Consider the following 11,147-nt stretch of genomic DNA (forward strand, 5'->3'; position numbering starts at 1 on the left):
AATCCGCTCGTCTGTGTGCTAGTCCGGCCGACTTTTCAAATAAGCAGACTTGCCCACACACAGAGTAAAGTCCGTTCATTTTGAATGTGACTTCAGGTACATGGGACTAGTGAAGGCAGTCAATGTCGCTGCCTCCATTGGCGAGATTGACACCTTGCTAGCCCCGTCACCTGGTATGGATTTAAAGGGGAACCCCTACGCCGAAAAAATGGCGTGGGGGTCCCCCCAAATTCCATACCAGACCCTTATCCAAGCACGCAGCCCGGCCGGTCAGGAAAGGGGGTTGGGACAACCAAGCGCCCCCCCTCCTGAGCCGTACCAGGCCGCGTGCCCTCAACATGGGGGGGTGGGTGCTTTGGGGAAGGGGGGAGCCCTGCGAGCACCCCACCCCAAAGCATCTTGTCCCATGTTGATGAGGACAAGGGCCTCTTCTCGACAACCCTGGCCGTTGGTTATCGGGGTCTGCGGGCGGGGGGTTTATCGGAATGCGGGAGCCCCCTTTAATAAGGGTGCCCCCAGATTCTGGCCCTCCCCCTATGTGAATGAGTATGGGGTACGATGTACCCCTACCCATTCACCTGGGAGAAAAGTGTAAATAAAAAACACACAACACAGGTTTTTAAAGTAGTTTATTAGGCAGCGCCGGGGGTCTTCTTCCGACTTCAGGGGTCTTCTCGCCGGGCTCCTCCGCTATCTTTTGCTCTTTTGCTAGTGGAAGAGCCCGGCTTTCTCCTTCATCGTCATCGCCATCCGGAGGTCTTCTTCTGTACTTTATGGGTCTTCTTCCGACTTCAGGGTCTTCTTCTGCCGGGCTCCTCCGCTATCTTCTTCCAGCTCTTTTACTAGCGTTGGCCCGATCTTCTCAATCGCCGTCGCCTTCTTCCTCTTTCATCTTCTTCTTCCTTCTCTTCTTCTCTTCTTCCTATGTTGACACGACGCTCTCTCTGGCTGTAATGCCAGGGATGCGTTTCGCAGTGACTTATATAGGCATAAGGGGTGGTGTCACTGGGTGATGTCAAATGGTGACCACGACCCTTATGATGTCACAGTCCCTGGGGATGCTCGGCGACGGCAAACGAGAAGACCGGGCCAACGCTAGTAAAAGAGCTGGAAGAAGATAGAAGAGGAGCCCGGCGGAAGAAGACCCCTGGACAATGGCGACGACTAAGGAGAAAGCCAGGCTCCTCCGCTAGCAAAAGAGCAGCAAAAGAGCAGAAGATAGAGGAGGAGCTGGCGATAAAAAAAAAACCAAGTCGGAAGAAGACCCCCGGAGCTGCCTAATAAACTACTTTAAAAACCTGTGTTATGTGTTTTTTATTTACACTTTTTCCCCCCAGGTGAATGGGTAGGGGTACATCGTACCCCATACTCATTCACATAGGGTGGGGGGCCGGAATCTGGGGGCCCCCTTATTAAAGGGGGATCCCGGATTCCAAAAAGTCCCCCGCCCGCAGACCGGAATGCGAAAATCCCCCCTGGCCATTGGTTGTTGGCAAGAGGCCCTTGTCCTCATTAACATGGGGACAAGGTGCTTTGAGGTGGGGGGGGGGCCCAAGGGACGCCCCCTTCCCTAAAGCACCCACCCCTCATGTTGAGAGCACATGGCCTGGTACAGCTCAGGAGGGGGGGGCGCTCACTCGTTCTCACCCCCTTTCCTGACTGGCCGGGCTCCGTGCTCGGATAAGGGTCTTGTATGGACTTTGGGGGGACCCCCACTCTGTTTTTTTGGCATAGGGGTTCCTTTTTAAATCCATGCCAGGTGAAGGGGCTAGCAAGGTGTCAATCTCGCCGATGGAGGCGGCGACATTGACTGCCTTTGCTAGTCCCGTTGTACCTAAAGTCACGTTTAAAATGAACGGACTTTACTCCGTGTGTGGGCAAGTCCATTCATTTGGAAAGTCCAGCGGACCTCCGGCAAAAGTCAGACGGAAAAGTCAATTTGTGTGTGGGCGTGTGTGAGCAAGTCCACTCGTTCGGAAAGTCCGGCGGATTGTTCGCCGGATAGTCTGATCGCGTGTACACGGCATTAGTATTGCAGGTTGTGATGGTGGATCATTGTGATTTTTTCTGGATCTACATTGCTGGACAACCCCATTGATGATGGATTCACATCAGAGGACATTATTTACATCTTTTAAGTAAAGTCATTTATTCTCAATGTGGGTGTTTTTGCTTATTTTTTTGCTTTTTTAATGAGCAGTATTCGCAAAAAAGTGGTACCTTCCCAATGTTTAGGATATGTGGCTTGGTATGGTTCAGAGATGGGGGCTGCATGCTCATGTCCTACCTTTCCCGGTCACCCAGGCTACATGCCTAAAGGTCTGCTATGCCCTTCTAGAGTATACACGATTTTATGTTTAGTTTTATTTAAGGGGTCAGTACACAATAATCCCTGCAATGTTTGTAATACGGTATGTTGGTTTCTATCTTTTGCCTTTTTCAGGGCAAATGTAACATTTCCTAATATTTATTCCTAAGGCCCTGTTCACATAAAAAGGAATGTTTGAGGTGCATTTTAATGCTCCTCAAACTCCTAGTAAAGTAGTTTCCAATCAATAATATGGACACACAGTACACATTATCAAAACATATAGCATTTGTGTCAATGTACTTGAAGCATAACTCCTATTTTATTTTTATTGTTTCAATACTTTATTTTTGCAAGAAAACATACGGTGAATACAGAAACCATACAGTAATGTAGGACTCTAAATACGTATCAAACAAGGGAGGATCCAATTCACATAAATCAGTATTCTTGTAATCTCAACATATACATATGGTAAGGACTGCGAACGGTCTGATCTGAGGAGTCTCCGCACCCCGCATGCCAAATTTTTCCACGGTAGAAACCGTGTAGTGAGGGCTGCTAGGAGTTAGGGCAGACCCAACAAATCCTATTTTTAAATCCATTGTAATGTGCCACAAACACCTGTAGTGCTTACAGCACATTCATGAGGTGTTTGCAGTGCATCTGACAGGCGTTTATCAAATATCAGCGATGTGGGGAAAAAAGCACTTCCTCCTTAGTAAAAATAAATAAATAAATAATGACTTGGAGGGTGTCTTTTTAATTTAACGTGCCTTAAAGGCGCCAATACTATAGGTGCTTTGGTTCGTGTTAGTGTCAGTGAATTTTTTTGCAACTGTGAACTTGATCAGACTTATCCCGACACGCCCCCACTTCACAGCCTTTTACTTAGAAAATTAGTGTACTGCTGTTTCTCCTTCCCCAGTTTTTATGCAGCTGAGGAAACAGGGAGTGCAATTCCTTATAAAAAAAAAGGAAAAAAGTTATTTTTTTACATTATTTTAACTGTTTACAGAAATGGTTTGCCTTTCATTTCTATCTTAAACTGAATGGGTTGTTTTACAAGGTGATGGTTTACCATCACTTTAACCACTAAGTGACTGCCCTATAGCAGTTTTACTGCTACAGGGCAGCAGCTGTGCATAGGATCATGTATAGTATGTGTGTCTCCATGTGAGGAGGTAACTACGAGCTTGGCTGCTTGCCCCTGATTTTGGATACAACAATTTGTGTTTGTAAGGACACTTACTTTAAACTATGCGGGGTACCATAGGGACCAAGGTTTCCATATAAGGTCAAAAGGAGCGAAATTACATTTTGTACAAAGTGTCACACACATGTAAATTTAGTTTTGCCTCAGAACAGTAGGGGTTCTGAGGGTTAATTACATAGGTTGGCCTTAACATCAGTCTGGCCAGGCTGTGCTAGAAGTTCTGCCTGGTCATGTGAACAGTGAGGTGCACATGACAGGCCAGAACCAGGCCTGGTTGGATGTTTTTTAGGTATCAGCCTTCTCGGAACCAATCAGTGGGAGTGCCGGGGCCCGCTGGGGAGTCTGGGAAGGGGTACTTAAGATTTGTGCGTCACGTGTTGAGGAGAGGAGTTTGTGAGGCGTGTGTGGTCTGTTCTTGTTCCAGGACCGGGGTAGCCCCGTGAGGGGTCCTGGTCACGGGGTGTTCGACATCCTGCAACATGTTCCTGTTAGAGGCCTCTAATAGACCTGTCTGGTCTGGGGTAGGGATGGGTTAGGGGGTCAGGTCTTGTTTACAGTGCCTGGTAATAAATAGTTTGGCAGATAGTAGGATGGTTGCCACTATCTATAACACAACATGATCGGGAACTTGTCAATACCCAATTTAAGTAGGTCCAGAACAGGGTCAGTAGGGGTTAAAATACCTATTATTTCTGATATTATTTGAAATGTTGTTCACCAAAAACTACGGATAATTTTACAAGACCATAAGATATGCATAATATTACTTGGGGAACCACATCCAACATAGTGAGGAGCTCATGGGAAACATTTTGGCCAATTTATACGGGGTAAGATACCACCTGAGTTTAGTCCTGATCCAGTAACACAGGGAGCATTGGCACACAGCAGCATCTCCAGACTCAGCAGCAACTGCGTCTGGCTGTCCACATGGAAGTCTGTTTTAGAGCCCAGGCTGCCTGACATCAGTTACTGGAAAATGCAATTATTGCCCCAACCACTGTCTGAATAATCAGTATGGGGGTATTTATAGTTATATTTAGCTGAAATATATAAATATACATTTTTATTGTATTCCAGCTCTTAAAACAAATGAGCCTATTGTTTCAAGGGATGAAAAAGTGGCATGGTCACTGTAAGTAGTACCTTTTCATTTTCCTTGTACATCATTTTTAAATTTTTATTTTCATTGCAAATGATTGACTTTTTTTCAAAGTTAATGCTCACTCAGCTTCATTTGATTTACTAAGCAAAAAAAATAAAAAAATCACTTTAAAAATTCAAAAATTCAGTTTTTAAAGCGAACACATGCTCTACCTTTTTGGTAAATAAACCACACACATTAACAACCACCATTTTCATAGTCTTACCTCCGCTTTTCCTATAGCAGTTGTATCATGTTATGGGTCTCCTAATGCACATAAAATATGAATTTTACAATTTCTATAAAAAAATATAGATTGTTGATTCAATGGGTATCTGATTCCCTTTGGTAATCTGGAACGGCTTTTTCCCCTGCTAGAGCAAATTGAATAAGGCCTTCCTCTGGATCAACTTTAGGTTTGAAGTCTCAGCAAACCACCCAAAAAACCCCCAAAAAACTCTCTACTACAAATGTGTTCATCGTTTTTTTTTTTTTTTTTGTAGAATGTGTAAAGCTTATAGCTTACACTATCTGTTTCTCTGTAAATCCACCCAGTATCCGCATGTCCTTGTATCCTGGACTGCTCTGTAATGCTGCTCAAGCTCTGGCTGCCCCATTCTGCTACTTAATCCCTACTGCTGCCTAGCGGTACTAACAGCTTTAGCAAGGGGCAATTAGTAAGGTGGAGAGGCCAGAGCTAGTGACCATGAATACTGGTTGCATTACAGAGCAGCCTGGATTTCGGGAACTCTAACTCACAATGCTGACATTACATACCTGCACCTGGACATGCCTGCTTTTTGTGATGAGTGCCAGTTTTTATTTCTTTGGGCCACAGGTTCACATTAATGTGGTACTAAACCCTAGTAGTAAAATATCTTTTAATTAAAGGGGTTGTTTTTTTTACCTTAAAAACTTCTGACTCTGACCGACCAACTCCCCCCCCCCCCCCCCCCCCCGTTTTACTCACCTGAGCCCATTCACTCCCTCAGCGTTGACATGCACACCTTCTCTGCCCAGGGTTCTCGGCTCTTGATTGGATAGATTGACAGCAGCGCAGCCATTGGCTCCTGCCAATCAAATCCAATGATGCAGGTGCCAGGGGGCGGGGCAGTGTCCGGCATTCTGTGTCTATGGATGCAAATGCTGGACTCGGGAGCGCACCCACAAAGTAACCCCCTGGAACATCGCTTCTCCCAGGGGGGTCTACTGATGCGAGGAGGAACTGCGCAAGCTCTGTCACCCTAGAAGACGAGGATCGAGGCCACACTGCAAAACAAACTGCACAGTGGAGGTAAGTATGATATGCTTGTTGTTTAAAAAAAAAGAAGGTTTGCAATCAACTTAAGGCAAATATTATCAAATGCATTTATGTTTGTGTCCAATTACTTACATTGTAAATGCCTCCTCCCTGCTTCCCTCCACCTCGGTTCCCAAATTTGTGGTTGTGAGCATGCCTTGTGCATGGTCGTAGTGGCCTGCATGTGAGCTATACGGGCCACAGGTCCTGTCTTGCCAGGGCATGTGGGGGCGAATTCACTATTATAGTGCATTGCATCCGTTGGTCCTCTTAACTCCTGAGGTTGCACCTCATTTTGTGCATGTGACGTGCTTGTTAATACAAAACAATACTGTGTATGCAAAGGATATTACACCTGTACTGTGCATGTCCCTGGCAAAGCAGTGCCAGTGACCCCATAATACATAAGTGCTGGTCAAGCGCAAGAGCACACACAGGAGAGCTTCCCCCCACTGCGCATGCACTGTCAGAACAGCATTAGCAACCCTAATGTGCATGCATCCGAGAAAATGTAGGAGGCAGCAGGGGCACACGCATCCGGGGATACCCCAGGGAACAATGGAGCCAAGGGGTCATCCTACAGGTGAAGACAGCACACTGCAACATTCAGAGGCTGGTAAGGCTGGAATGACAGCACAAAACAGGGGACAGGAGGCAATGATGTACACAAGTATGCAGCTACATTTATTATTTGATTGTATTACCAGGAGGGTTTAATATCATTGTAAATGAACAGCCAGCAGGTGGCGACATAAGCTCATGCAAATATCCTACAGCATAGATCTTTCCAAGAACTTTGAGCAATAACATCAAGTATTATAACTTTAAAACGTTTTATATTAAATCATTTTAATAATGAACTGGTTTTGTTAGGTTAAACCATTTAATTAATTTAGTTAAAAAAAATGGATCAAGCAGTAACTTAATGATGATGGACCTAAACTATCTTTATAAATACATATATTTTGTTTTGCTTTTTTTTTTTTTTTATATACGTTTTTATAAATTTTTCAAAAATACAGGCAGAAACAGAGAACATTTTTACAGTTACACACACAGTAGACATACAAAACCAGGGACAACAGAAAAAAACAAAAAAAACAAAAAAAACCCACATACGTAAATTGGTTTTACATGATACTTATGCCAGCTTAATTTGAAAATAATGCAATCCTATGGTAGATATGCCAACCTAAAATGTTTGAATGGTCATGAATATTAGGAAAATGGGCCAAGAGTCGTATTCCTCTAAGAAGCTTCTGAGGCCGCGGAGGGAACCATCAGCCATTTGGACCAAACCTTTTGTTCGTTTTTGTTTTGCATTTTTACTGCACTTTTCAGCATAGACAGCTACAAACTAAAACTAAAATATGTCTTGTTTGTAGCTATAGATAACAGCCTTTCCTTACCCTTTAACCGTTTTTTTGCTAACATTAATTGCAACCAGTATATGAGGTTAGAGCAACACATGTTCCCATTTTCTAACAGATGTTTTACAACAGAGGCAGTGTAAGCGGATTTGGTGGAATTCATTACCTTGCAGGTAACGTTTATTCTGGCTGGATTCCTACTTTTTGTTCTGCAAAACAATGTAGATTTATTGGAAGGGGATTTCCTGCTGAGCCATGATTCAGAAAAATATGCTTTGATTCTCATTGTTTTAGACTTCATATGTAAATTCCTCTTCTCCATTGTGAATGAATTTTTAATAAAGGTCACTTGGTCTCTGATATAATTATAGAAAGTCCCTGGTTATGTGAGCAATTCCTCTGAAAGCTTCTCAGTAAGAGACCTTTTACACTGGAGGCCAATGAAGGGGTGGTGGGGGGTTGTGGTATAAACAGGCAGCTGAGCCATGGTTTTACCAACCCCTGGCCACCCTCTGGAATTCTAACATTGCAGGCACTGCCCCTCACCTATTGAGAGCAGTCAAAGTCACCCATTGAGAACTAAGGGGCTGGACTGCAAACGCACAGCAAACACTTGGCATGCAGTTGTGGCTTAGTCCTGCAATGTAAAATTGCTGTCTGGCAATTAAAAAAAAAATGCTAAAAAAATAAATAAATAAAAAATACTCATCAGGAGCAGCAATAACGCCTCCTGAATGTCTGCCAGCTGCTGCAGACAGCAATCCACTGTAGATTGCTTTTTAGAAGGTGTTAAGCATTACCGCCTGTCTCAAAAAGCCCTTAAAGCAGCTTTACGTCCATATAATGGTGTATAAGAAACCTTTGGATTCTGCCACATACAATACCACTGCTGCTTTAATTGACATGGACACTTAAAGCCTGATTGAAGTCATAGACATTGATATGCAGTTGGATGGACAGAGTTGATTAATAAGGAGTATGTGCTGTTAATGAATGAGGCGAATCTGTGCTGACTACAATCATCTAATCATATGTATATTTTCGTTGCACATGACTATCCTTTTCAAAGGGAATTTTCAATTAGCTTCACCTTATTTACTAAGCTAAAGGAACACTTTGCAAAGTGAACATGCCGACAACCTTAGTAAATCAACTCCACTGCATTAATAAACTTCATTTTTATAGCCTTACCTCCACTATGCCTGTACAGCAGTTGTGCAGTGTTATGTGTCTGTAGCAGTGGGCTCCTGAAGAGCATGCGCTATGCGTTTTTCAAAATTAAACTCTACCTAAGCTGCACTTAGGTTTGGGTATTATTTGTCTAAATTTGACTTCTGTATCAGTCTGACTGGACTGTGAGATGTTCAGCCTTGCCACAAGGGGCACTGTCTCTTCTGGCAGGCATGGAACTAGGGTCTGGTCAGGCGTTTAAATTACTCTCTCCCTTGGAGTCAGGTCAGTGGGAGTGGCCCTCTCACTGTGCCCTCTGGGCGAGGGTATTTAAGATGCGGACGTCACGTGGTTTGGGGTTCCGGTCCAGTATGATGTGCTGACTACCAGGTCCTGGTCCTCCTGACCAGCTCCCAGGAAGGCTATGGCCTGGGGTGCGGATCCACCTGACTGTAATGCCTCTGGGCTGGCTAGCCTAGGGCAAGGAAACAAAGGATGATTCCGAGGTGGTTGGGTGCCGTCTTCAGTTCGGGAGAGACCCATTGTATTTTGAGCATTCCAGGGGAGGACTCTTTAGAAGAATACCACGTACGGGTTGGTTTTCTTAGCAAGAGCCTGGAAGGGCTGAAGTTTCCGAAAGAATCCGGTCTTGTGGATATCGCAAAGCAGGCTGAAAGATCCAGGTATCCTACAAGCGTTCTAAAGCTTAGTTTCCCACGAGTTCTGTAACAACATCTGTGACAAAGACTTTGTTCCTGAGTAAGCACCTTGTTGGCTGCTAGGCCTTGTGAGAGAGGGACTGTCCAACCTGAGTGCTCATCCAGCTGCGAATGGCTATTCTCTGGATGCAGTCAAAGTAAGCAAGTTCTTCAACGTTTTTTGGACTTTGACATTGAGAGTACTTTCCAACCCTCTGATCCCAAGTTGAAAGACTGTTCAATGGTTTGAGTTTTGCAAATAAAATCCATTCAAGTGGATCTATTGTCAGTCTCAAGTTACTGGGTCATCTACCATGGGACATCCCCTAGACATGTCACAAGGAGAACGGAAGGTAACGTTAAGCCCAAAAATAACCAGCAGCTCCTTCAGGGGTTAGTGCTACATGTCTCTAAATGCACAAAATATAAATAGGTATTAATATGTATATGAAATAAGCAGAGATGAAAAACATCTACCTGTCCTGGCACACTCATCCAGCTGATCCACCTCTCGCATCCAGCCCACGTACTTGTATGTGATGTATAGGATGTATGTGATGTACGGGATGTAAGTGATGTATAGGATGTATGTGATGTATAGGATGTCACATACAAGCATCTGGAATGGATGTGCAACGATGAGCTCGGGTCAGGGGCATTTTCTAAAAGCAGTGGGCCTGTGTGCAGGATCATAAGTTGCCCCCCCCCCCCGCAGCTGAGAAAAAAGTGTGGTGCTCTGCAGAAAAAGTTGGGTGTTATTTTCATTGAATACTGGCTGTGGCTTAAAGGGACACAGAGTGCAGGGGTTCAGTAGTAAGTGATGCAAAGGTTCAGGAATGATTGCAACAAAGTTCCCAGAAGCTCAACAGTAATTCCACAAACTGTCACCTGATTGTGGTTTTCTCAATCACAGTGAAATCCCTTCTTTCTGAGATTGGTAGTGGGAACCAAGTGATCTTCCTCCAGATGGTGGACGGGACTAGCAGGACTGTGATTGGCTTTAGCAGTGGCCAATGACAGTCCTCCTTTTCCTGGAAACAAGGACCGCCCCCCCCCCCCCCCCCCCAGCAGAACTGCACACAATCTCTTCCCCATCACAAAAGCTGACGATTGCAGCTAAGTTAGAGAACCAAACAATGTTTCCCATCTTTTACAATGTGTGGGGGTGCAGTGCCTCCCCCTCAGTACAGGTGCCGTGTGGGGAACTGAAATTGGAATGCATTAGTGTCTCACTGACACTTCCCTGTGCTGCTCTAATGGGGAGGGAGTCGAGTGTCGGCCAAAGAGGCTTCGCGTGCCGTGGATTGCCTACCCCTGCTATAGACTTTTGATCCATGGAGCATCTGATTGCCTTTGGGAATCAGGAAAGATTTTTTTCCCTGCTAGAGCAAATAGGATCAGTAACCCCCCCCCATTTTATCTCGTGTGTTGTGTTTTTTTTTTTACTTTTTTTTTTACAGGTAAATGGGTAGGGGTACATTGTACCCCATACTCATTCACATAGGGTGGGGGGCCGGTATCCGGGGGCCCCCTTATTAAAGGGGGCTCCCGGATTCCGATAAGCCCCCCGCCTGCAGACCCCGACAACCAACGGCCAGGGTTGTCGGGAAGAGGCCCTTGTCCTCATCAACATGAGGACAAGGTGCTTTGGGGTGGGGGGCCGCGCGGCCAGAGGTTTTCTTTGGGAAATAGATGTTTGAGTGCTGCCAGCATTGCTGCAGAGGTTGAAGGGGTGGGGGGTCAGCCTGTCAATGCTCAGACCATACGCCGCACACAGCATCAAATTAGTCTGCATGACTGTCCCAGAAGGAAGCCTCTTCTAAAGATGATGCACAAGACAGCCTGCAGTTTTCTGAAGACAAGAAGGCTAAGGACATGGAGTACTGGAACCATGTACTGTGGTCTTATGAGACCAAGAAAAATTTATTTGGTTCAGATGGT

The sequence above is a fragment of the Lithobates pipiens genome, unplaced genomic scaffold (genome assembly GCF_037356315.1).
Source record: "Lithobates pipiens isolate NorthernLeopardFrog02 unplaced genomic scaffold, aLitPip1_a1.2 Scaffold_25, whole genome shotgun sequence".
In the NCBI taxonomy this organism is placed as follows: Eukaryota; Metazoa; Chordata; class Amphibia; order Anura; family Ranidae; genus Lithobates; species Lithobates pipiens.